Source organism: Heptranchias perlo, chromosome 24, assembly GCF_035084215.1.
Source record: "Heptranchias perlo isolate sHepPer1 chromosome 24, sHepPer1.hap1, whole genome shotgun sequence".
Lineage (NCBI taxonomy): Eukaryota > Metazoa > Chordata > Chondrichthyes > Hexanchiformes > Hexanchidae > Heptranchias > Heptranchias perlo.
The window spans coordinates 30787752-30810825 of record NC_090348.1 but is presented as its reverse complement, the minus strand read 5'-3'; the positions used below and the strand labels follow the sequence as shown (position 1 = coordinate 30810825).

Here is a 23074-nt window from a genome sequence, read left to right as displayed (position 1 = left end):
GGGGTAGTGGACAAGGGCGGAGAGCTTAGCACGCATGCGTATAAAGAAACCCGTGAAGGACTTCACTAGCATTGGCAGTTCGTTTTTGGCTGCGGTGTGAGCGGGTTGAAGAAAATATCAACTATGGTTAACGTAAAGTGGTGCTTCTTTGTGGTTAGAGGTGAAAAATAGTATATTAGTTTTATTGTAATGCGCGTGTATTTCAAAGTATTTTTTTATTTTTGAGGTAATGAGGCATGTTATTGTAGATAAGATTCTATAAAATGGCGCAGGTTTCAACCGAAGAAGCCGAAATTGTCTGCGTGGGTGAACTGTTTCTGTGAGTGACGTCCGTCTCAGCGAACCATTGGTCGCGGTGCAGTTCCTCGCCCTCGCAGATTGGCTATTAATGACGTTATCTTACTGCATGCAGGTGGAGCTTAGCACACGAAATCAATTCGGTTTAGCAAGCTGTTAATGTGGACGCCATTATAGGCACAGAATTGTGCGACGTGATGTAAGGAACTCTGCCCGATGAATTTGATTTATAGGTCTCGGGAAGAACTAACCCATTGCACTGATTATTTTAGGTTAACCGTGCTAACAAGGAAAACGTTGACGAAATGTTAGCTTTTTATTCGTCTTTTAAAGATGCGTCAAAACAAGATGGCGGCTGCTCAGATATCTTGTTTGTCGCAGGTTGGCCGTTCTCGATTTACAGGTCACGTGATTGGGATAAATTCCTCTGCTGCATAATGAAATTGTGGGGGTGGTTGACGTCTTAGCAGTTTCCATGACACTTAGTGCTGGGTAAAATTTAATTGACATGAAACATAATTTTGATAAAGTTATAAATATATTTCTGAAAACGTAAACATTCTAGCATTACATAATATACTTGTAGACATCGCGGAAGCAATGTTGATGAACATGGTTTTCGTATCGAGTTCATCAGTTCCGTTGGTAGTGAGACAAGGGGACTTTTTTTTTGCACGACCTTCTAATTTCACGTCTAATAGTTTTTTTTCAAGTAGTAACACCCTCCTTTTTCTTCCCCCCCCCAAAAAAAAATATTGCGAGAACACTGAAATTAGTACAGAGGAAGTAAGTATGTGGTAGCGATTACAAGACCATAATCTTCCAGAAGTTTAGATCACTTAAATCTTTGAACTGTAAAATGTGATTGCATTGTAGGTGCATGATTTTAAATTACTACCCAAGATAAATTTTTGGGGGGGTCCTGTGGTTCTTATGTGATTACTAATTTATCTTACAATATAGAAAAGTAAATATCTTGTATTTGGATCACTAACCTCTAAAACTTATTTAATAAACTTTTTAGTGTTGAATTTTGTGGTTTGCAATCTAAACCTGCTTCCACTTGTCAAGAATTGGACAAATTGCATTCCTATGGTGGGTAGCAATGTTCATGTTTTTTTTAAAAAACATGATTACTGTAAATATTCCAAGTAAAAACTATTTGCTTGTTTGGATGATAAATACCACCATGGAATAGTTAGGCTGAATGGCCTGTGTGTTCTAATTTCTATGTAAGTTACATATTAGGAAATTACTTATGTATTTAGTCAGCTAAGAATCACTCTTGATTTGTGATGTTTTGTCAAGCAGCCTTGATCTATTCATTGTTGTAACTATTTAGAATAGGTAAGTATTTATTTTGATAAATTGTTTTTTAATTTCTGAAATTGGCTCTGCTAGGAGAACTAAAATAGAAAAGTGACTTGCTTTTATATTGACCTGCAACAGTTTTTTTTTAAACTAAATTCCACATGAAAAAGCTATTAATTAAACTCAAAGCTATAAGGAGCTGGGCTGAATGGTTAAGAAACTAGTTGGAAGGTAGGAAATAATAGACTTTATTTAAAGGAGATATGTCAGAGTGTGTTGTCTTGGGGGCTCAGTGCTTGGGACCATTACAGTTACTGATTTACAAATATGACCTGGATTCAGAAACTCTGTCATGGTTAAAGATTGTAAACAATTTTACAACACCAAGTTATAGTCTAACGATTTTTATTTGAAATCTACAAGCTTTTGGAGGTTTCCTCCTTCCTCAGGTAAATGTCCTAGTGTAAACCACATCATGGTTAAAGATGATAGCAAACTAGGAGGGACAGTGGAATCAAGTGGCAACTCAAACTACAGAATAAGTTGGCAAAGTATGTAAGTGGGTAGAATGATGTGAGAAACTTGAATGCAGGCAAATGTGAAGTGCTACACATGAAATAAATGGATGATATCTGTACTCCAGGCATTTTCTTGTGCATCTGAGGTGTGGGTGTCACTGGCAAAGCTGACATTTACAACACCAACTTGCATTTATATAATTCCCTAACATAGTAAAACGGCCCAAGGCGCTTCACAGGAGCATTGTCAAACAAAGCCACAAGGAGATATTAGGACAGGTTGATCGAAGAAGTAGGTTTTAAGGAGCATCTTGAAGGAGGTAGAGACCGGGGTTTAGGGAGGGAATTCCAGAGCTTAATCCATCCCTAGTTTCCCTTGTGAATCATCTTGAATTGTTGCAGTCCATGTGGTGATGGTGATACCCACAATGCTGTTGGGTAGGGAGTTCCAGGATTTTGCCCCAGTGACAATGTAGGAATGGTGCTATATGTCCAATTCAGGATTGTGTATGACCTTGACAATGCAGGTGTTCTTATGCACTTGCTGCCCTTCACCTTGTAGGTGATGGGGGTCGTGGGTTTGGGAGGTGCTGCTGAAAAGCCATGGCAAGTTGCTGCAGTGCACCCTTTGATAGGACACTACAGCCACAGTACACTGATGGATATTTAAGCCAGCTGGTAAATGGACTGCTTTGTCCTAGTGTTGAGCTTGTGTTGTTAGAACTGTACCCACCCAGGCAAGTGGAGATTATTCCACCACGCTCCTGACTTGTGTGTTGTAGGTGGGAGAGAGCCTTTGCAGGAGTTGTGAGGCGAGCCACTCCCTACAGAATACCTAGCCTCTACCTGTTTTAGTAGCCATGACATTTATGTGGCTGGTCCATTTCAGTTTCTGGTCAGTGGTGAGCCACTGCTTTTTTTTCTCCTCCCCTCTTTTTTCTCCTCTTCCCCCCCCCCCCCCCCCCAGGATATTGATGGGGGATTAGGCAACGGTAATGCCATTGAATGTCAAGGAGAGGCGGTTATGCGCTCACTTGGAGATGGTTGTTGCCATTTATCAGTCCAGGAGTTGCAAATGGAACTGTACATTGCAACAATCAATAAACAGCCCCATATCTGACCTTATGATGGAGGGATGGTTATTAATGAAGCAGCTGAAGATAGTTGGGCCTAAGACACTTCCCTGGGGAACTCCAGTGATGGATTAAACTGGAAGAGATCTACAGACTTAAACTTTGCTGCTCTTCATTGGTTGCTCATGTTTAGTAGGATATTGAATTACATAGGCAAACAGAATACAAGAGAGGATGGTACTTTAGCCAGGCAACGCCTTTTTTAAATACTATGTCCAGTTTTGGTTGCCAAGGAAACATTCAAACATTGGAGGCAGTGCACAGAAGAGCCTTGAGGCTGATTTCCAGTTATGAAGAAAGACTGGATGAACTTGAGCTTTTCAGCCTGGAAAGGATGTGTTGAGAGGTGATCTTTTAAGATACAAGATCAAAGGTTAATTTTTAAAAAATATACTAAAGGGTCAGAAACTCAAACTAGAGAAGGATAATTTTAGGGCTGATAACAGGAAGTTCTTCATATTGATCAATGTGTGGAATAAACTTCCAGATAGAATAGTGGAAGCAAAAATCCTGGAACCATTTAGGAAACATTTATATGCTACAATGGGGGGGAGATGTCAGGATCTCTGGATGGATGAGTCAAATGGTCTGAATTGCCTTTCCCATAATTATCTTGATTTAGAACTTTATCATATCTCCACACTCTGGGCATACATGCCTGTTTTGTATTCTGTTAATGCATACTAGTAATTCTAGAGTGTTGGCTGTCAAGCAGTGCTTCTTGATGTTGCAACCATGTTGATATTTTTGCTTGGACTCAAAATAACCATTCTAGTTCAACTTCTAGATATGAAGGTATTGCTTATCAAATCCAATGAGTTGCTTCATGTGATTTATAATGTGCCCTAACATGTCAGAACACCATTCTTCTGGGGTTAATATATGCATCTTAATTTTTTAGGTAGAATTTGTTAAACATTAAGGTCTATTGCAGACTGGAACTGACAATGCCGGTAATGTTGCAGTACATTGAACAGGATATCCTTCATAGTACATAATGTTTGAGGGCATGTTATCCACTAAGCAGCAGTAAATTGATGTAAGTAACTTGAGATTTTGCACCAGATGCCTGCGGTACAGTGTTATACTCATAAAACCCAATGTTGCTATTTTGGCTAACACTAAAATTTAAGATTATAATTACACAAAAGCAAACTAATTCATAATGCTTATTTTGCATAATTTAAACTTTCTCATCTTAGTCCTTTTCAGAATCTCCTGAATCTTGAAGATAGATATCTGAACACACTTCTACCGTGCATAGCTTTTTGTCACTGGCAAACAAATGAATGCAGTGAGGGAAGACATCCAGGTTTATGATTATCCAGTCGTCTTTTTTTCTTTTTTTTCCCCCCCCTCCTCTTGTAGGTTGAAGAGCATGACTTTCACTCTCCTGCCTGCCTCTTTTGTTTGCTTTTTAGATACTGGTCTTGCATTTCACAATGTTTTGTCCAGAGTCAATCTCTTAGATTTTTTTGGCATCTGCAAGTTTTACTTTTATCCAAGGTTTCAAGTCCGGAGACAATTCATGGTACACTTTTTGTATTTAGTGTCCTCCATGCTGGTTACATAGCTGCCTCAAACATATTAAAGCATTTCTCCTCTCCTGTATAGTGTGTGGCACACATCTACAAACAAAAAGCTTATTTCTAAAAGAAATTATTCAGATTAATTAATTTGTAACAACTGGGCTCTGCCTTCACTACAGGTACAATTTAAGCAGTTTAGAATGGCTGTAAAATTGGTTCATTTCTAGATAACTTTGTGACCAGCTTATTAAATAGATGTAGTCCACAGCACCACTTGACTACTTAAAGTGAACATACAGCTGGTTATTTGATACATCACAAAGACTAATATCCAGTCTATTTGGTAGGATTTTGATTAAGCACAAAAGGTTAAAAATAACAGGACACCATAATCCCATGTATGAATTATCTTAACTTAATGACCACAAACATGAGCTGCTTGTTCAGTTTAATTTTAAAAAAATACATCCAGAAGTAGGCAGCATCAACTGGCTATCCTGTATGCAAGCAAAATTGAGTCTGTCTGCATGCATAGAAAAATGAAGATCTTGTCTTGCTATTAGAATACTAGTGAAATAGTAATAGAACTGATTGTCCTATTTGTTCTTTTTAAACACAGTTCAAAATGTGGTTCTATGCTGAATAAAATTTATTGCAGCAAATGCAAGGACCAAGTGGTAAATTTAGATTGTGTTCAAAATTGCATCCTCTAGTTATCATGTAACATTTATATTCCCTTATACTCCTGTTATGATGCAAAAGCCACAAAACATTGGCATACAAGATTGTATACTTGTATCTTGCTGTAATCCAGAACCCTGAGTAGATATTGGACTTGCATTGTTCTTATCTACATTTATGCTAGTTACTGAAAATCATTCTTGTACACATTAGATTCTTCACATTTCACAAACTGGAGTGACACTGGTGGTGTACATCAAGTATCTGCCTGTTAAGAGTGCCTAGTTTGTAGTGAGTATTACTCCTACAAGGATCAAACTGATACCAGTAAGTGAAGTTTGATGCTTGTTCCAGATGTGCATAAAAGTGTTAACTTCATACCCAGAATATGAAAGCTGGGACATTGCTATTACACTAAATTTTTCTTGCTTGGCTGTAAAGAATTGGACTGAGTGAGCATTCATGACTTTTTTGGAGGGCAGAAAAAAGGCTGAGCTAGATTGATTTTTTTTTCAAGTTTAAAATGGATGTAATTTGTGTAGAGTACTGAAATGGGCTTTATTAAACTTAACATCTGATGGGTTTGGAACAGTTTCTGATCAAACATATGCACTTGATTATAACAGACGCTGTTTCCATTAGCATTTGATAGTCAATGATTTTTCACAGATTACCATAGGATATCTGATCTGTTGTTCCTATGTGCCCATGGCATATTTTTATCACTAACTTCTCCCCAAAAATCTACATGGAATATGTAAATGTTAGTAATTAGTTTTAAGTGGGCCAATTTAGCACTAGCTTTACTTTGTATAAATATTTTCCAAAATTAAGTTATTGTAAAACTTTAAAAGCTGTTAATTTTTACATAATTTTGAATACAGATGAGTTTTTACTGCAAGAAATTACTGACTTTTAGCGTAAGTATTTGTCTTCTGTCAAATCTGTTCTAAATTTTAGTTTAACATAAAGCATTTTTGTTTCAGGTATTGTTCCACGTGCCATCTGATGTAGCTTGGTACAAGTGAGCATGGTTCAATTGCTCATGGTTCTTTTATAATCTGACATGCTTTTTATTTTCCTAAAACCTAATCTCTTGATAGTCCCTTGCTACAAATAACAAATTATCCTAGTTTGGATAGAAGACTAGTTTCAGCTGGGGGAGGGATGAGTAAACCAATGCTTAGTGTTTTTTTTTTCAATTGAGTGTGATGAGGATTGAGCTGGTCTTGTGCCTTGTTTTGTATATTTGCAGTTGACTCTAGCATGCACCTCCCATAATAAATATAAATGTTTCAAACATTTTTTGGGGGGGGTGGGCAGGGGCAGAGTGCAGCCTCTTCCGTGGTGCAATGAAACGATTGAATTCAGAGCCAGAAATCTGGCAGAAGTTTTTCCTCTCTACCCCACAGCAACAACAATTTGCATTTATTTAGCACCTTTCTAATGTATAAAATGCCCAAAGGTGCTTCACAGGAGCCTTAGCAGACACAATTTGACAGAGCCACATAGTTATTAGGACAAAGCTGGGTCAAGGAGCATCTTAGAGGCAAGAGAGATTTAGGGAGGAAATTCCGGAGCTTGGGGCCTAGGCAGCTGACTGTGGCCGCCACTGGTGAGGTGATAGAAACTGGGAATGCACAAGAGGCCAGAATTGGAGTAATGTTAAGATCTGAGGGTTGTAGGGCTGGATGAGGTTAGAGATGGGGAGCTGAAACTAATTATAGAGCCCCTACAAGTAAAATTAAATTTAAAATTTAGAACAGACCAGGTAACTCTCTAAGTTATGGCTCCATTACTTCCTCCCTAAAATTTGCATCAGAGAAATCTGCAGTGTACTGTAGAAGAAATAGTAACAAAAACCAGCTTGGGGTAAACACTCTACCTGTGAAAGTAGAATGTATATTTGCAGCCATAATTCCCCATGCATTGCCACTAATCTTTACACATGAGTTTGATGTGGAGGATAAATGTTGGTTTTCAAGCCAAGAGTGGAAAGTAATGTACTGTTGGTAAATTGAACTTTCCACACCACTTACACTGAACATTAGACCTGTTAAATTGTCCAGCACTAAAATTTTGATTCTAGTCCAGAATTATAATCGACTAGTTTTGTGCTAGTAAATGCTTACCTGAATCTATAAATTAGTACAAGAGTAGAAGTTGCACCCCTTTTCCCTCCCCTACACTTTTAATGTGCACACTAGTTTGGAGGCAGTAGTGTGTATGAATACTTTGAGAGTAATTGGGAGACTAGGGAACAGCTGAGATGGTGTACAAACTTGACTTTGACTTTCCCATGCAGAACCCCCCCCTCCCCCCTCCAAGTTATCATGCTGTGAAGGACTGACTAATGGAGGCCACAAGAAGGAACTTGTGCTTTCACATTGGAGAGCCAGCTTAAGCATGGCATTAGTAGAAGTTCATTAGCTGATCTCGCTGCAGGATGTGTAGCCTGGGGGTGGGGGGAATGGATGATAACGTATTGCCTAACTACTGATGCGTGGTCTTTAGAAATTTTCAGGTATTCAGTATTGTAACAAATACAATAATAGCTACTACCAGAGTCCTTTTGGTTGCCATCAGATTTTTGGCATAAAGTGTCTGCACTTGAGAGCCCATTGTTCAAATCAAACAATATTAAATGGGATTTCAAATCAAAATATTAAATAGAGTTCCTGTCTTCCTACTTCTAGTTATCTTGAATCCACTACACTTGTGGTCATGCTTTATGCATTTATAATTGTGCTCATTAATCCAAGCTTTTACTGGGGGTTCTTGCTTCAAAGTATGATTCCACTGTGCAGAATGCAGTGGTAGTGATTCTGTGCAGCAAGTCAGTGAATATATTGTGTAGGGCAGAAATTTGGGATTTGCACAGCCTGTTTCAGTGCAACTTGATGGATATCTAAGCATTTATTTAAGAATGTTGGTTGCAACACAATTCTTTGCACCTTGTAAATGAAATACTGCAGATCTGGGTTGAACCTTAAATGAGCTCAGTTTCCTTCCCTTAAAAAAAAAGAAAATCACTGTTCAGGAAGTAAAATGGTAACCAAAAAAATAAAATGAACTCCCATTCAAGGTTTTGGAAACAAATCAGATCATGGAAGCTCAACCTGCCAGTATTAGAGCTAAAAGTGATGATGAATTTTCTACAAGATCTTTTTGCTTCTGGGTGTTTTGCACTAAAGATATTAAGTCATTATTGTAGTTTCTACTTGTAAGATGTCACCACAAATGCAATATTTTATTACTGACACTATAATGGTGAAATAAAAATCTTTTTAATAAAGTTTATGTATTAATAGAAATGTCCAAGTTTCTTGTCAGCAATATTTATAAGCTGAAGAATCCCAAATGTAACTTTTATACAGAGCTCTTCAAAAATTAGTAACTTGGAAGTTACCAATTGGTGCAAGGTGGTCACTCATAATTATTGCTGGAAGAATGGAATAGATATGTCGTCGAAACATCTGCCAATTGCCCTAAATTTGAATCATTATTGCCCGCAAACTACTTTTGGAATATTAGATAAAGTAAAAGGATAATTGTCAGGCCAGATACAACTTTTGATTTGTTGAACAGTCCATGGAGAAATCTTGTAGAAGTTACCAAGGGACGGTTAATTAAATATTTGACTATAGTACAAATTTAAATGGGTAAGATTGTACATGGAGTTGCAGTTTTGTTTGTGATTTGGTCACAAGGAAAATTGCTATAATTTATCATGTCTACTTTGCCATCTGCTCATGTTGACGCCAGTGGTATGAATTGGAAATTGGGGAAGCTGTACTTTCAGGCCACCTTCCTAGGTCTGACCTTTTTAATATAATATCCTGCATGAGGCCTGTGCTAGTACTATACAGGTCATGTACACAAGGCTATATGCAGAATGCAAGACTGATAGACTTCATCATTGGCCCAGAAGATCTGTTAAGCAAGTCTTCCAGCATTTGGCCAAACTCTCTTGTAAAAGCACCACACTGGTAATTTAGGCAAGTTCCTTCTTGTGGAATTGCTGCAGAGATTGTGTGTATCATCCTGTTGGCTGCATTACATGGCCTATAAATTGATCAGTAATTCAGGTAAAGACCCTTATGTTTTTGTTTTGTGACTTGTAACCTGATCATTTCAAAATCACTCATTGGTGTGCACTAGTCACTTAATTCTATCCTAACAAAATCTTCTATACTAATGGCAAACTCTTGCTTAAAAACTTTGGAACTGTTGGCTATGTAAAAAGCAGAGTTATGCAGTTTAATCATTAAATAAAATATGCTTTATATGTAAGTAAAGCAGTTAATTGTGACTTTTCTGTCTTTAAAAATTTTTCCTTCAAGTACCAAGCAGGATAAACTAATCAATCGTTTATATTTCACCAAAAAAGGGAAAGTTGACTTTTGTAACCTGAAAGTCCAAAACCACCAGAGGATATTTTTACTGACTGGAAGTTATGTATAATAGGCCAAGAGGAAATGCTAGAAACTCTGTCATGACTATACTGGTAACTGTTGGCATGTAGTCTCCTCTTTCTCTCTTTCCCCCCTCGCTCAATTAAAACAATTTTCAAACCACATTAGTGCACATTAAAGAATAAATGAGTGCCACCTGCTGGAGAGGCACTGATTTACAGTTTCAATGCATAAGCAGGTGTAGATTTATCAAACTCTTCTACTTTGCCTGCAACTGTGGTAATTGGCTTAGTCAAATAAGTGGGAAACAAAGTAAAATATGGATAATTTATAGTTAGTTTGTATTTTTTCCAATAAACATGACTTTTTAAAAAAAAAAACTAAGTGCCTGCAACATTTCTTGTTCTCTGAAACATAACTCTAGAACAAGGTTGCAAAATCTGCTTTTAGAATATATTTGGGTCAAAACAATGCTTTGTTTAACTTCCTGATGGAGCAGTTTGCTGTTTACAAAAACAATAATTGCTGATCATGTATTAGGTAAGATTAAGAACTTATCTACATAAACTAAATTTGATTTGCATGTACTTCACAACTGCACTTGCAATATAATCATGCTCAAATCCTGGAGTTACTGTGGTGCTATTTAGAAATGGTTAAGCTTTAAGCATCATAAAACTCATACTGACTTGAAAATATGGGACTGTACATGTCATATCTTAGATAGAGAAAAAAAATGTGGCAATTGATTCCTTGCACAAATCTAAAATCTAAAATCACCAACTCTTTGGTTTGGTTGCTATGGATAACTTGGTGTAAAAGCTTTTTCTGAAACATGTACAGTACTAACTAGTGTAAAACTAATTTAGATCTTCATTTACTGGAGGATGCCCAACCCTTTATCGTATTATGGCCCATGAAGCTTAAGGCCACCAGTTTGGTGGGGGTTTTTTGTCCCTAGATACAGTGCTGCTTATCTTGGTTTTAGCGCTGCATCCCTTTTTCTTTTCAGCAGTGATCCGTAGGACAGTCTTCTCTCCCTTTTAGGCTTTAGGATGGTCTCCTGGAGAATGTAGAAAGACTATCTGACTTTCATAAACCCACGTTAGTTCAGAATTAGTGCATTTACTCTAGTGCACTCAACATGTTAAATGTACTGATACTTTAAACTTGTAATAGGCTTATAACTGTCACCTGTAAGTAGGAATAAATAATTCCTAGCTTCATGCTTCTGAGCCTCTTTAAAAATGGAACAGCACTGTATTCATTTTGCTTTGATTTAGTTAACTGCCTAAAAATTCAGCCATTCTCATTAATTTGACCATTACTTTTGGATTATTCCATTTTTGTCCTACCAGTATCAGTGCTAATTACTTAACTAATCTCTCCCATGAAATTTGCAGACATAACACTACAAAATGTGTCTTAAGACAGAGAACTGTGGAGGAAATCCTTTTTATTGTCTGAATCCTGAAATGTTACTGTCTTGAAGCACATTTCTACCTCTGGTTATACAGAACTAGAATTTTCCATTAAGTTCAATGAAATTGAGTCCATTTCAAATGCATAATAGGTTCCTTTTATGCAGAGTGATCATCAGTCTTATACCAGGGCAATTAGGTTTTATTTCAGAGATTATTGCTAGGGTAAGTTGTGTAGTAAATTACTTGGATCAAAGCCATGTAAACTTGCATTTTTCACTTTTTTTATGACAAGATTGAGATATTTAGCTTGCAAATCTTGAGTGGGAAGTTTTCTGCTGTGCCAAATCACTGCTCTAATTATTGCCCTCTTAGTGTAAAGAATATACTTTACTCCCAAGACCTAGGCACCATGGGATAAAGAGGCAAGTTGTCATGGCATCAGCAAACTATTTATTTAAGTCTGAGCCTAACAAAAAAAGCTAGTTTTAAAATACATTTCAAAATGTAAGTGATCCCAAAATCAGCACATTTTCCTGGTGAGTTTTCCAGGGACCTAACATTCAGTTAAAATTACCTATTTACTGTAGCCTGGGAGGGAAATAGTATAGATGGGAGCAAAAAGTTGCAAAGGGACATTGATAGATTAACTGACATTTCTCCATCTGTCCAGTTTTGCCTAGAGTATTTTCTAAATGGCAAGAAGCTAGGAACTGTGGATAAGCAGAGATTTAGGGGTTCAGGTACAGAAATCACTAAAAGCTAGTGGACAGATACAAAAAAAAAATTAAAAACCTAATGGAATGTTGGCCTTTATCTCAAAGGGGTGACATGTTACAGCTGTACAGGGCTCTGGTTAGACCCCATCTGGATAATTGCGCTGAGTTCTGGGATGGATATATTAGTCTTGGTGGTGTGCAGAGTCACAAATAATACTGGGGCTAAATGGGTTAAATTATGAGGCCAGGTTGCATAGACTAGGCTTGTATTCCCTTAAGGGGTGATTTTAATTGAAGTGTTTAAGATGATTAAAGGATTTAATCATAGAATAGTTACAGCACAGGAGGAGGCTGTTTGGCCCATCAAGCCTGTGCCAGCTCTTTTTGTAAGAGCAATCCTCACTGTGTGAGATGATCAACATGGCTGAACAGGAGTTGGCTGTTCAGCTCAAGCCTGTTCCATGTTCCTAAATCAGTTGGGTGCAGAGTGATCTTCACATTTTATTCAAAATTGAATAGTTTCTCACATTTTGTCCTTCCAGAAATAAACAAGTGCCATTAAACAGTCTTCCACTATATGCAGTAGTGAAGATTGGGGGATATTTTGGGTTCGATTTCACTAGTACTATCCTTGGAAAATGCTCCAAATGTTAGCTGAAGTTTATGCTAGTCTGCAGTGAAGCATCCAGTAGTAATAATTTTTGGTCCCTGAGTATATATTGAGGAACTGAAGATTCTCTGAATCCAGGAAATGCACAATAATGAAAAGCAAGATAGCTGCATAACGTTTTAGTCAATTGTCACAAGTTTAGCAGTTTTGCAGAAATGTGGCTTTTTGAAGTTTAATAAACTCAACTAACATGGTAGTGTCAATTATACACAAGATGAGACTTTTTAACAATTTACATTCACAATAACTGCCTAACACACAGCATATGTCACCTCCAGTGAGTTTCACTTTTACTATTAAATTAAAATTGCATGTGTTGCGGTGAGATTCTTTAGTCTGCTCTCAATATTCCTTTCAATTTTTATTAAACTCAACGAGTTAAGCCATTACTTTTAGTAGGGCTGAATACATTTTGCAGTTTAGGCCTAAATTCCACCCTTTTTAATCTGATTAGCATAGCCAAAACATCTAAAAAGCTTCATCTAGACTGGGAAAAATGAACTATAAAACCATCAACTAGGTAACACACAACTAGAAGAATAATACTGACTGTAATATATTTAGTTTAATGTAGTCATCAAATTCTCCCCTCCATCTTAAACTGCTAAATGCCTGTTAAAATAGAAGGAATTTGATACAAGCTTATTTACTGATCATGCAGTAATTTGTAGAGCAGAGCCTACTGGAACAGAAGGGTGCAGCTTTACAGAATAGTGGGTTATGGGTTCAGCCTTTTATTTTAAACACTTCTTCCTCCACCACCCCTTGAGATTCCAAAAGTTGTGTACTTTCCCAGAGCAACAATGCAAGTAGAGACCAGTGGGTAGAGTTTCTACTTTGGATGCAATTGGCAAGTTGCACTGGTTATGCTTCAAGTTTCTGCTAAAATTAATGTGTAATCTTCCATGAACCAGTGTAATAGAACATAATTGTTTTTTTCAATTTTAAAGTGTTCCTGGATTTGAGTGGTAACCTGCTGCAATTTTATTAATAGCTAAAATGAGATTCATAAGCCATTTTTAATAAGGGTATCCAGTCCTCTGCCTGTAACCTGATTTTAAAATTACAAAAAACTATACTGAACCATTTAAGTTTAATTGGTGTGCACTAGTAAGATTACCAAGTAATAGTAAATTAAATAGTTTGATAGGCTAGGAGGCATGTTTTAAGTTTTCATAAGAAAATGAGCACAACTGGAAGAGCCTTCTTGTGCCAGTGTAATCGGGGAATCTCAATTTTGACCTGGGAATGTGGGCGGGGCCTGATTCAAGTGAATTGAATCTTGAACCAGCGGCCAAACACGTGCATGAGCCGTCTTGGGTGAGGCTCACCTTTTTAAACTCCGATCTTTTGTGCCGGTTCAGCCAATTCTGCCCTGATTCCACTGGAACCTGGGTATGAAATGAGCAGGGAAACCCCCCCCCCCTGCCTGATTCACTAAGAATAAAGTAATGTTGAATCAAGGGTATTTAGGCCATGAAGCTGATTCCTTCTACAGACTATGAATGTTCCAAACACCCAAGGGAAAGTTTACATAAATATTTCCTGATCTTCAAAAGGTGCTCAAGCAAAACTACACTAATTTCAACTGTCAACGTCTCCACTATTCAAGTATATCTTATTACCTTCACCTGCCCACAGCGGTTTTCTGTGCAGTATTTGATTTCCAAAGCAGCTCCCCAGCTGTTTATCCAGTTTTGAAAGTTACCTGACACTACAACAATGTTCATTTACACCATGCCTTTTACTGTAGAAAAACATCTCTGCACTTAAGGTGTCAGGAAGGAAAGATTAGGAGGGGTGACCAAAATCTTGATTAAAGAAATGACATATAGGGAGGGTATTATAGGAGCAGTGGGAGGTGGAGAGACCTAGTGGTTAAGGAGTGAATTCTAGAGTTTGGGGCCTAGATGGTTGAAAGTACAACTGCCAATAGGAGTGGTGGTGAGGGGTGAAGGATGTACAAGAAGTTGGAGTCAGGAATGGAGAGTTGGAGGAGTTTAAAGAGCTTGAGAGGGGTAACTACATGGAGATCCTTTAAATGCAAGGATGAGAATTTCAAATGTGTGTTGGGAGGCCAATGAGCCAATGCAGGTCAGTGAGGACCTGGGTGAGTGGGAGTTGGTGTGGGATAGAATATGGACAGTAGAAGTTTGGATATGTTGTTTAGAGGGTGGAGGATAGGAAGCAGGTCAAGAGAATGTTAGAGTAATCGAGTCTAGCGCCAGAGATATAAGTGGGGGTTTTGGCAGCAAATGGGCTAAAGGTAGGGGTGTAAGTAAGTGATTTTGCTGAGGTGAAACAAAGATGGAAACTCAGCTTGGGGTCAAATAGGAACACTCCTTGTTGGGATCTATTCTACTCTGGGGAGGAGAAAAATTGTGACCTTCAATTGTGTGTGTTTAGATGTGAGGTAAGGGTAGAATTCAGTTTGGCTGTGATTGCTTCCACCAAGCCCAAAAATCTGTAGCTTCTTACCAATTGGAGAAGTTAATTAAGTGTACCTCTGGTCTTGTTCCCTGGCAAGGAGTAAATGTTGTCAGAAATGGAGGAAAGAAAATTTAAAATGAAAAATGTTGTAATCTCTAGTCCTGCATTCATAGTCCAAGCAAAATTGACTTAGTCTGATTGAGTATTTTAAAATACTCAATCAGCTCAAATTTTTCTGCAGTATAGGGACAGACTCAATGCTGAACTCCTTTTGATGTGGTGATGGACTGGGGTTGACAAATGTAAGGAATCTTACAACACCAGGTTATAGTCCAACTGTTTTATTTGAAAATCACAAGCTTTCGGAGGCTTTCTCCTTAGTCAGGTGACTTGGAGCCCCAAGTGTCTCCATCTGGTTGTACTTCTTTAAACCACCTCTAGGGGAGAGGGAGGGACAAGAAACAATAGCTTTGTATAATCACTAACTTTTTTTCTCCTTCTCCCCCAATTTAAGTGTTGTAATAACGTGCAAGTAATTATGAAACAATAGGGCAGCCATGGTTTCATCCACAAGGTTACTTTACTTGCAGCAGAAAACACTGAAAAACAGTCAGCAAAGAACAGTAGTGTACAGTACAGGATTTAATTTAGCAGTAAATATTCTGCTTTTTCAAAAACATGCACAACTTTGAAGGCTTCTAATTTATCAGCCTTTGTCATCATAAAGGAATCTACATTAGCTTTCTTAATCTAATGGCCCAGTGGGATAAGTAATACTTTGAATTCAGTAACCAAGCAAATTTGACAAGTCTCCAGGTAACACGCTATTCATTATATGCTTTCTTTGGCATTACTAAATCAATTGGAAAACAAGTTCTATGTTCAGTCATACAAATTGTTCACCTGATCTATAGCCTAGCAGTATGGGGAAATTTGTTTTTAACCTAATTCAATGTAGAAACTCTGCTGGTCAGTGTCACATACTTTGAAGTTTGTATTTCACAGTACTATTCAAGAAGGATCTGAACATTCATCATACTGCCATCAGAGCATACATGGTTTTGAAAGTTTATATTACTGACATTGTCTCAACAAAATTTTTGACTTTCATTTAAGCAGTGGTTTTTAAACTTGTGCACAAACCCTTTAGGGAACCAGATTCCAACAAGGTACTTGGTAGAGCTGAGTGGGAACACAGTTGACTGGTGTTAGAATGAGATTAGACAGAATGAAAGACAAAATGGAAGTGTTAAACAATTGTAAATATAAAATATTGTAGTTTTATTTAACATTCCTATAGATAATGGTAAATAAAAATCTCATTCAAGGGTGCTGCGTTATAAATTGTCAAGTCCTTTTGTAAGTTTTTGAGGTCTTGTCGAGGGAGTAAATCAATTTTTGTTGGGGGGGGGGGGGGGCATGACAAGTTTGAAGACCGCTGATACTGGATAGAATTTCAGTGGTGCTTTAGTAAAACTAGTGGTAATTTTGGTTATTTGCCACCTCCTAAGCAGATACAGAATGGTTATCTACTTGTTAAGTGGGTATATGATTAATGTAAAGCTCTGTAGTGAAAAACTAGGTGATTTTTTCAATTAAAAAAGCCTCTGGCAGAAAGCTGATAATCTCATAGGATCTGTACAGTAATGTATAAAAGAGTAATTTGGCACATACTCACAAATCACAGGCACAAAACAACATTTTATAGCTTCTGTCACTGCAAAGGCATACAGGTAAACAGCACATACATGAAAGCAGTAGTTTTGAAGCAGTTTTTTTTTAAAAAAAAAGCATTTTATGGCACAGTAAAGGTTGACTGGTTAAGAATGCAGCTCTTAACAGGTGAAAGTCTTAACATACCATCTAAAGCTCATGGTCATTGAAGTATGCAACAAATATTAACCCTTTTGAAAACTTCTATGAAACATTGCAACATTTTGTACTGCTGAACAATGGGAGAATGATCATTTTATCTTTCATTCACATATTCTCTTGTCCTCTTGCATTTTGTTTACCATCACATGGATGTGGCCAGGTTAGCAAGTTTCTCTGACTAATAATGCAACTCCATGAATTGATCAACAGGAGGCACAATTCAGTTTCCCCTTCCCACACCTCGCTTCACTCCCCACATCTAATGGAGTATCTCATCAATATTAGTGTTTCATTTAGACAAATTGAGAGCTGACAGCTAGCCAACCAAAACAAACAAGTTGAAGTAAGGTCATGAATTCAAGTACTGATCTGCTTGTGATATTGGGGCATTACAGATTTGTTTCCTCATTTTAATTCTAACCTTATGAGTACACAAATATAGTTCCTCACTGTCACAATCTATTGTACACCTTCATCCTCTGATGTAGTTCATTGTTTATAACTCACCTAATACCATTTCTTTATTGAATACTTTTAATACAGATGAATTTTCTGCTGGAAGAATCAAAGTTAACTTCATTTTTTTTAAATCGCTGACTTTTCCAGCTTGAATATAGAAGAAATTGGAACACATTTACAATGCTGGTCACATGTAATTGTTTTTCCCCCCAGATGATTGCCATATATTATAGCCTATACTAATTCATAACTTTATACATCTGTGTTCTGCTTCTTAGGGGTTGCACCTAGTACTGAAAATTTGCACATTTAACGAGTGACTGCAGTACAATACTTAGGTTAGATGAGGTTTTAATGGGCCTGAAAGACAACTGTAGTATAGCTGATTAAGGCTGGCATCAAGAAAACCCTTTGTGTTTAATCCTAGAAATGCTTCAAAAAGGTGTGCATCACTGTAAATGTACTATACATATATGGAAGCTTCAAACTTCCAAAATACACTTAGCAAACTAATTAATTACAATCTAATGAATAACTTACTTGAACAAACAGCCATTTTAATCTTTTACCAGTTGTGTAAATTGTAATGTGCAGTCAAAAGGCATCACAATTCTGGTAACATACAGTTGTATTATGATTTACAATAGAGGTAGGCAAATCTCCAAGTAAGTTGAAAAAAGTTCAAAAATAAAACACCAGACAGCAATGTTAGAGTTCAAGATAGCTCCAGAAATATCATGAATGACAAACCAGTCTATGATATGTAACTACCTTTTATAACTTGTTGCCATCTGTTCAGACATTAGAAGCCAATAGCTTACATAATGACACTTCATGAAATTAATGTGACAAATGTAGATAGTTACAACTATACAAAAGAATTCCAGTTTATATTCAGTGTGAATACATAATACAATCACTGCAAAGGAGAAAAAAATCTGGATTTCAAGCCTTCAGCTGCTGTATTTGTTGCTGTACACATGGTACAAAATGTTCAGTGCATCTTAACTGCTCATTTAAGAGAAGTAACCTCGAAGCTGGATATGCATTCTCTTTTCCTCTAAGGAATTGTCTATACAAAATACATCTTGATCAGGACTCTAACTCAATGGAAAGCAAACGTGACCTCCTGTGGTTCACAAAGGTTGATGGTATTCTTGGAAATGCACAGTTCATATCTTGTTCTTCTAACAGGTTTATTGTTCAAACATTAGTTTTTCATTTTACAGGAATAGTTGACATCTCCAGTAGAGCTTCCTTTTTAATTTGGTATAGACAAAATAAGCAGTTACCTTTTTTTAAAAGTACCTCCAGTGGTTAGCACAGGAAAAACAGAAAGATTGATCAATAGCAAAATACTGCAGATGCTGGAAATCTGAAATAAAAAACAGAAAATGCAGGAAAAACTCCCAAGTCAGGCAGCATCTGTGGAGAAAGAAAGTGTTAATGGTTCAGGTTAATGACCTTTTGCCAGAACTGAACGAAAGATCAACCTGAAACATTACCTGTTTTTCCAGAGATACAAGATTAAACAATGTGTGAACAGTGCACATTAAATTCAGTTAAGATGTACACTTGTCAGTTGATGTAATGATTTACAGAATTTTGCAATTATAATATTGGGTTTAGGGCTCAAAGTAACATACCTAAAGAGTGTGAAGTATAGAACTAGTGAAAAATCAAAGGAGAAAGCACACCTGCAGTTTTATTTTTTTCAGTCTTCAGTTTATGAAGTAGGCATTTATTTTACACTTTTTTATAGTAGGAACTAGGTTCAGATGTCCTGCACTCTAATAATGGAATTTCAAAATTCTGTTTAAACCCAAGTATAGTGATGAGTTGTCTGGTAATGTTCCACAAAGCTTTTTCTCCACTAGTTGCTAATTTAGGGTAGGTAACGTCAAGCTGGTCTATCCATTTGCTTTAGTCAACTGTTGTCTATTTCAGCAAAGGATTTATTGGATTAAAGCTACAAAATGTATATGGTATGAATTATAGTATTTGCAAGTAAGAACAACACTAATTGCATTGAATGTCAGATGGAATCAATTTAAATGCAAATAAAAGTATTCTATACATTATGGACTATGTTTTTAGTGTCAAAACATTGAATCAACTTTTGAGGCACTGGAGGACTGCCATCAACCATGGAGCCAAATCCAGCATAAGTTACCTTCAAAGAATGTGAAAGTAAATCGGATGGAAAAGTTAATTGAATAATTCAAAATGTAGATGAATTTAGAGATTTAGTTACACCCCCAAATTTACATTGGGGTGTAATGGACAAAAATAGAATTCATTTGCTTGTCTTTGTTTCCTCATGTTTAAATGTCTTATGTTATTCAGCAAGATTTTGTAACTTGTCAAACAAAGCAACTTTCCAGAAAATTAAATTTTTTTAAAAATCCACTTAGTAAGGGAATACATAAGGATGTTTCCAACCAACTGAGATGAACGTCAGTTTGTATTCACATACATACTGAAGTGTCTGAAGCCAGATAAAAGCATGTTTTGTAATTTTTTTAAAAAAAACTCGGTCACACTAAAATTGACTTGGTTGAGTTTAAGGCAGAAAGTGGAACCCCCAATGAGGCCTGGTGATCTGATTTGTTATGGAAAGTAGCACAGTGATAGCCCAAGAGGTCACAATGATTATTTTGTTCCCTGTGTGTAAGATGCCAAGTATTTGGATGAAAACTACAGCTTAGTCAACAGTACAGGGCTTGGACTGAAATGGTTGACCAAATACTAATGAATTCCTTTCCTGTGTAGTCAAATACCATAGACAACTTCCTAAATGCTTATCACATTTATTTGTATAAAAGAAAAACCGACAATGTAATGTGAAATTAATTGATGTGTACATTTATTTTTTCATCTTTCAAATATACAAATCTCAACTGTACCTGCTGAGATTTTTTTTTAAAAACTCCAGTTAACCTGTTCAATGAATTTTGTCAATTCTTGACTAAGCTGACAAATTGGTGGTAACAAGTTATTCCAGCTCAGAAGGAAGACAAAATTGTCTAATTCAGACACACATTTTGGATATCACTCAGAAGCAATATTGATTACATGTCTCCTGGACCTGAAGTCCTGACTCCTCACTCCTGATCTATCTTTGTCAGCTGTAAAGATCATACCTGAAATGAGTTTGAACAGTCCCTAATATGCATATGGAGCTAGAGTGCAAAATTGCCCCTAATTTAGTCAAATCATTGCTAAATTAACAATCTCACTCAGGTCAGATGGATGGTTAGTGTGCAAAATACCACATTGGTCCAGAAGTCTATGCTCTCCTGTGGTTGGAAATACGGCACATTAGCAGGGCAGAGTACAGTAACCTGCATTTAACCTGTGCCATACCAACCTGTGACTACTTAATACAAACACCAGGTGCTAGAAATGAAGTGTTCCATTTCTCAATGCTAACATCCTTCACCTAACCAGTATGACAGTTCACCAAAAAGTTGAAAGATATTTAGAATCAGTGACAACCTTCAAATGGAACGTGGGAGAAAAATGAAAAACAAAGACTAAAAATCTTAGATCTCTCTCCAGAAAATTTTGCAAAAGTTGCAGTGTCTATATTTATGAAGTGAATTGTTCAATAAGGGAAGAGATTTACAGGTTAATTGCTTCTAGTTATTCCCAAGGTTTGAGTTTGAACATTAAAAAAAAATCTACTCTGCTGCATCAGTAATGACAAATGATGTCTGTACTAACTGCACTTTTACTTTTTTGTCTTGGAATAATAAAATGAGCTGGTTGACTTTAAAAATAATCCTGTTTGCCTGACAGCAATTGCTATTCAGTACAAAGTGCACTGGTTTATTTCTGCAATGCTACATATTGTACATTTAAGGTAATGCCTGAACATGCCCTCACGCATAAACAAATCATGTCTACATGTGAACTAAATCTTGTGCTGCTTTTATCCTTCTAAAATATTATAACTGCACCTGACTTCAAATCACAGATGTGCACATGGGATTGTGCTCATTAACAAGCTTCAGTTTCCTTATGGACACTTCTCCGTTCCTGAACATTCCATCTGAATCTAATACAGGCAGAGATGTCGAATTGTAGCTCATGTAAGGTGCTAGTCCTTTAGCAGACTATGAGCAGATATGTTGAATGATCAGCTATGAACCAGTAAATCACCATACTATAAACTCCAACAGTAAGATTTTAGATTATTCAGGGTGTGTCTCACATCCCATATTGAGTGTTTACTAGATGTTGGTTACTGTGTTTGTGCACTGTAACACATACACCATTGCTGAGATTTTCTGAATTGGCAAATATGATGTCAGAGACCAGAGAGGAAGGAAAATTGCTACTGCTGGCCTCAGTGGCTGAGCAGAGGAGCATAGCCAGATGCCTCCATGGAACCTGGAGAATGTTAAAAAATTTTATAACTTCTGGTACAGAGGGGAGTTTAATTGATTGCTTCACAATTAATCACATTTCCGCAGGGGATTCGAATTTTAAGAGTGCTCTACCATATCAATGCTGTATATCAGGAATGCATTTAATATCCAGCATTACTATGATTCTAATGTTAAGGAATATATCATTAATTTTTCAACCAAGTTATGTTAATATTAGTGCAGGTGCATTCAACAGCCATGTTACTCTGGTGGAAAATCCTGGAAGGAGTGATTGCCGTATCTCCAGTGGAAAATCTGTCCTCATTTATCAACTTTCAACGTATCAAGGCTGAACATCAAGCTGAGCTCTGTACTTTCAAGTTGCAATGTGGCAAGAGTAATATTATAGTTAAATTTGTGAGTTTCTGCTTAGATGATTCCTTATAGACTTGCTTTGTGACTATTCCTTTTTGCTATCTATTAAAGTAGCAATTTCTATATTGTACAGTGATGGCATTTGAGTATACCTTATAGTTCCTAAGCATAAAGTGAATGTGTTCATCAATTGCTCTAAATTTTTTATTAAAAAAAACTCCTTCCTGATTATCATGCAGTAGTAATAAACCTATGTTACTCCATGAAGACAGGTTCATGCCCTATTTACTTCAAAGGGGTGGTGCTGCTGGCAACAATGCTGCAATGAGGCAGTGCTATTACCTCTAGAAATTCCACAATCCACCCAGGTGTCAGTTTTGACTGAGTGGTAGCAATTTACCCTCTGAATCAGAAGGCCATAGGTTCAAGCCCCTCTCCAGAAATGCAAGCACATAATCTAGGCTGACATTTGGGAGGAGCTGTTTTCTCAGGTGAAATATTAAACTGAAGTCCTGTCTGCCCTCTCTGGTGGATGTAAAAGATCCTCTGGCACAATTTGAAGAGCAGGGCCAGCATTTATCACTCAACCAACAATCCCCAAAAATCCTTTTATTGCTGCTTGTGGGACTTTGCTGTGTGCAAACTGTCTACTGTGCTTGCCTACTTTATAACAGTGACTACACTTCTAATTGTGAAGCATTTTGGGATGTTCTAAAAAGGTGGGTTTTACTAGTGGCTCCAGAATTAAGACCATCCCAAGTGACAATATGAAGATTGCCACTGGAGGGAGACGTTACCATTTTTTTCTGGTCACCAGCCTGTTGAGACTCAGCCTCTTTGGTGCTATTTTCTTTGTTAACTGTCCTTT

The 23074-nt window shown here is 37.1% G+C and overlaps 1 long non-coding RNA gene across 2 annotated transcripts; it reads left to right on the top strand.

Moving 5' to 3' along the window:
* The first annotated feature begins 50 nt into the window (after positions 1-50).
* LOC137341662 (uncharacterized) lies at positions 51-22336 on the top strand. Of its 2 annotated transcripts, none has more exons than XR_010967080.1 (2): positions 51-160; positions 22075-22336. It is a non-coding gene; the product is annotated as an uncharacterized lncRNA (long non-coding RNA). The 2 variants fall into 2 exon arrangements; XR_010967081.1 differs by having other exon boundaries at positions 22070-22336.
* The last annotated feature ends 738 nt before the right edge of the window (positions 22337-23074 follow it).